Raw genomic sequence first — 5,414 nt, forward strand, 5'->3', positions numbered from 1 at the left:
TATAATTATGAAATTAATTATGTAAATAATGAACCAGAAGGGAGGGCACTTAAAACGATGAATGAAATAAGCAAGACTGGGGGGATTACAAAGTACTTGTAGATGGCTGCTGGAGGAGTCATCAGCAGTCATTGCCTAGCCCTCCTTAGTCCTATCTTGGGTGGAGAGGGAGCTTTTGCACTGATCATACGTATATATGGTCAGTCTCTAGGGCATTGTCCTGCTCGATAGGGCAATGTAACTGTCCCTTGCCTCTGCCATTCCTGAGTGACCTGTGAACCATTAATGTAAGCCAGGATGTGTAAGGTATGTCTGCAAGAGGAGAAAAGTTCCAAAAGATGAGATGAAAAGTGACTGCAAGGATGATATGGTCATTATATTCTAAAGTCATGTGCTGTGTAGAACATAAAACAGAATAATATATGAAGGAATAGGAGTGTAGGAGTAGACAAGGATGAGGTATGGATCAAGTTGATGGTCAGCAAGACAGAAAAAGGGGTGAAAAAAAAGTTAAATTATCTTAATCAAATTTGAAGTTTCCACGAATCTTTTGATTCAAATTTCACATGCCAAAGCTTTTATATTGAAGTGTAATTCTATCGTTCAACCATTATAGCCCTCATGAAGAGCTATGTGAAGCTGGTTCGAAACAACTGACAGAACCAGATATCAAATGGAACGACATGATTCCACTTTTGTCTTTTTTTTTTAAACCTAACTGAAGTTTTGTAAAGCCAGAGAGATATCTTTAAATTTTAGATTCCACAATTATATTATATAAAAATATGTCCAAAAGTATATCTAGAAGTAGAAATCCATGGATATCCTGTATGAAAGTACAAAGGATACTGCATTGCAAAGAAAATACTGCAACCACAAAACAACAAGGTGTAATGAGGAATGCCCCCTCACATGGAACTGAAATCAGACAGTAGATTCGTTTACAAGTCTAGATATTCTGATAGACCAAGTAGGCTTTACAATTTATACTGCACTAAACAAGCGAGGACTGCCCTGAAGATAGACAATGAACTTGTACCATCAGTGGAACCATGTACTTAATTGGAGAAAAGAGTAAAACAGCATGGGTGGTCTGGATGAAAGTATAGAACAACTTCAATACAGAGAGATGGCTGGAGCAAAGAGACCCCAGCTTGCCATGAAGAAGAATGCAGTTTTAAGAGGATTCGAATCGGATACAAACATGGTTTATGTCTAGACTTTTTGGGGAGAGGGCGAATCTCACGGTTTAGGCTGCAATGGACAAGCGATGAAAGTCATGATAAAACGGCATTGAACCTATTGCAGGGTTTGGACCAAGCGCTTCACAACAAAATAGGGGGAGCTGGTGGCATCGGTCATGAAATCCTACAAGGCTTCATGAAGGATCGTACTTGAAATTATAGATCAATCTCAAAATTTTCATTTATGGAAAAAAAACTTTCCATTTATCAAAACTCTTTTATACAGTTTAGTGTTTTCACGTATTTCTGTATTTTCAATTTTCCTTGTCATAGCCTTTCATAATAAAGTGTCATTCCTTCCTTCAACTACTATAGACTTGACGAAGAACCATTTGGGAAAATTATTCAAACCATATGTCTGCTCCATATATTAACACATGGAAGAGAATGGGTGGTTTTCGTCGTATTAAACCGAACTGGAGTAATTTTGAGTTGGAGGGATGATATAGATTTTCAGACGCATTTGTTTCCGTAGACGAACTTGTCCAAAACATACACGTGTATATATATATATATATATATATATAGGAAGTACAATACCCTTCTGTGACTTGGTTGTCACGCATCCCATTTAACTAACAACCAGATATTTCATTAACAGCTTCGAATCTCAAAAGAAGCACAACAGGATTGATTAGAATGGGACTACGGGATTCAAGGTTTAAACGTCTCAAGTACTGAAACTACGACTAAACACATGTGCGCACGCACACGCGATGTTCGCATCCTGGCCAGGTAATTCAACAAACACACACACACATACATACACACACACATACATACACACACACACACACACACACACACACACATATATATATATATATATGTGTGTGTGTGTGTGTGTGTGTGTGAATTCAATTCTGTTCTAACTAAAGAAATAACAAAAAACTTGAAACATCTAACCCACTTCCACATTCCACCAATGTCATACTACTTGGTCAGTTTATCATTACTTGAATCAAGAAAACCAAATCTGGACATAATAAATTTAACACCACTCCAAAAAAAAAAAAAAAAAAAAAAAAAAAAAACACATAATATACTTTTTCTTCGACAGACTTACTGTGAAAGTGAAGTTTGCATCCCGTCAAGGAGAGACGTCATATGCAAGGTACCATTCACTGTCTGAAATAAAAAAGAAGAAATCAATGATTATTTAAATTCATGCTTACTTAATCACAATACTAAATATAAAACCATTTCACTAGAATACATAATACAAGAATTTAAATCTCAAACCTGAAAAAAATAAGTCGAAGCCTTCGGTTATTTCAATGCGGTTTGCTGAAAACGTCAATTACCCTTCGCCCGAGTTCGATCGCCGAGTGCGCTTCAGTCGTTACAAGATAATGAAAGTAATAAATTATAGTATTATCTTTTCATCTTCCTATTCAGCCTCTTAACTTTTCCTTCAAATTGCAAATCCGAGCGTTGAACGATTTCAGAACGTTCAGACTCAAATCCATAAATCAAATCATATAGTTTATTATTATTATTACTATTATTATTATCATTATTATTTTTATCATTATCATTATCATTATCATTATTATCATTATCATTATTATGATGATGAGTTACTAGGGTTTATTGAAACGAAAGAAGAGTTTTCTTCGCGAGTCCTTAACGGCTTCGGAAGAAAATCTTCAGGGATCTCTGAATGGCTTCAGAAGAAATGGCCATAGACTTTGCATGGAGTTCTGAATGACCCTACAACAGAATCTCTGAACGGCTTTGGACGAAAACTTTCCCGGATCTCCAAATGCCTTCAGAAGAAATAGCCGTTGACTTAGCATGGAGTTCTGAATGACTCCAGAACAGAATCTTCCCAGAGAAGTTCTGAAAGGCTCCGCCCCGAGCTTCAAATGACTTCTGAAGACCTGATCTCTTTTTTTTTTCAAACTAAGCATGCAACGCAGTAAATATTGTTAAGGCTATTTTTGAAACAGGGAGCTGACTGAGAATTGTGTATTACAACTACAGGATCAACAGGAGGCTCTTCGGAACATCATCATCTACAGCTGGTTTTGGTGGTTGCTGCAGAAGTCGTCGAGCTTTGAAGAACATAAGGTACGCGCCTTGAACGATCCTTTGCTTGGGCTTTTGCAACGATGTCCTATAATTGGAGACTACTGGAACTAAGGAAATAAGGACGGAGACAGAATGGTTCAACTGAACGGAGAGCGACGTGTGGTCATATCCAGATCGTACTGGTAAATATATTGTGTTGCTCGTCGTTTACTTTAGGGTGATGACGTATGCGGAGAAAATTTATTGCATCCCTGTCTTTACCCGTCGCCCTGAGGGACAAAGACATGGATGCCATCGATTTCTCTGAGGAATCTGACGAACTGAGAACACACGGCACTGAAATCTCTCTTGAAATCTAGAAGGAAACTGACGAACTAGGAAAGAATACGATGAAATCTCGAAGGAAATTGACGAACTAAGGAAACTGGAAGATGAAATATCAAAGGAAACCGAAAGACTAATGAACTTGAAAAACTAGAACCGACACAAGAGAACAGCAACTAAGAACCTTTAAACGAAGGCGTAAAATAGCCTTTAATGCTAGAGATAAGTCACCTTGGAATAGAGGTAAAAAAAGCCCCTAATACGAGAAATAAGGCACCTCGAAATACAGGTTAAAAATCCTTAATGCTATAAATAAGGCACATAAAAATAGAGGTTAAAAAAACTTAATACTAGAAATAAGGCACATGAAAAGAGGTTAAAAAACCTTAATGTTAGAAATAGGGCACATAAAAATAAGAGGTTAAAAAACCTTAATGCTAGAAAAAAGGCACCTCAAAATAGAGGTTAAAAAACCTTAATGCTAAAAATAAGGCACATAAAATTAGAGGTTAAAAAACCTTAATGCTAGAAATAAGGCACCTCAAAATAGAGGTTAAAAAACCTTAATGCTAGAAATAAGGCACAAAATTAGAGGTTAAAAAACTTTAATGCTAGAAATAAGGCACCTCAAAATACAGGTTAAAAAACCTTAATGCTAGAAATAAGGCACATGAAAATAGAGGTTAAGAAACCTTAATGCTAGAAATAAGGCACATAAAAATAGAGGTAAAAAAGGCCCTAATGCTATAAATAAGGCACTCAAAAAATAGAGGTAAAAGAGACTCTAACGCTACAAGTAATGGACCTCAAAAACGAGGTCGAAAAGCCTCTAATGCTATAAATAAGGCACCTAAAAAGAGGTCAAAGAGCCTCTAATGCTACAAATAATGCACCTCAAAATCGAGGTCAAAGAGCCTCTAATGCTAGAAGTAATGCACCTCAAAATCGAGGTCAAAGAGCCTCTAATGCTATAAATAAGGCACCTAAAAATAGAGGTCAAATAACCTCTAATGCTAGAAGTAATGCACCTCAAAATCGAGGTCAAAAAGCCCTTAAAGCTATAAATAAGGCACCTAAAAAGAGAGGTCAAAGAGCCTCTAATGCTACAAGTAATGCACCTCAAAATCGAGGTAAAAAAGCCGCTAATGCTATAAATAAGGCACCTAAAAAGTGAGGTCAAAGGGCCTCTAGTGCTAGAAGTTATGCACCTCTATATCGAGGTCAAGAAGCCCCTAATGCTATAAATAAGGTACCTAAAATAGAGGTCAAAGAGCCTCTAATGCTAGAAGTAATGCACTTAAAAATAGAGGTAAAAGAGCCTCTAATGCTACAAGTAATGGACTTCAAAACCGAGGTCAAAAAGCCCCTAATGGTAAATATACTCCTAAAAATAGAGGTCAAAGAGCCTCTAATGCTACAAATAAGGCACCTAAAAAGAGGTCAAAGAGCCTCTAATGCTACAAATAATGCACCTCAAAATCGAGGTCAAAGAGCCTCTAATGCTAGAAGTAATGCACCTCAAAATCGAGGTAAAAAAGCCGCTAATGCTATAAATAAGGCACCTAAAAAGAGAGGTCAAAGAGCCTCTAATGCTAGAAGTTATGCACCTCTATATCGAGGTCAAGAAGCCCCTAATGCTATAAATAAGGTACCTAAAATAGAGGTCAAAGAGCCTTTAATTCTAGAACTAATGCACTTGAAAATAGAGGTCAAAGAGCCTCTAATGCTACAAGTAATGGACCTCAAAATCGAGGTCTAAAAGCCCCTAATGCTATATATAAGGCTCCTAAAAATAGAGGTCAAAAAGCTCCT

The sequence above is a fragment of the Palaemon carinicauda genome, chromosome 23 (genome assembly GCF_036898095.1).
Source record: "Palaemon carinicauda isolate YSFRI2023 chromosome 23, ASM3689809v2, whole genome shotgun sequence".
In the NCBI taxonomy this organism is placed as follows: domain Eukaryota; kingdom Metazoa; phylum Arthropoda; class Malacostraca; order Decapoda; family Palaemonidae; genus Palaemon; species Palaemon carinicauda.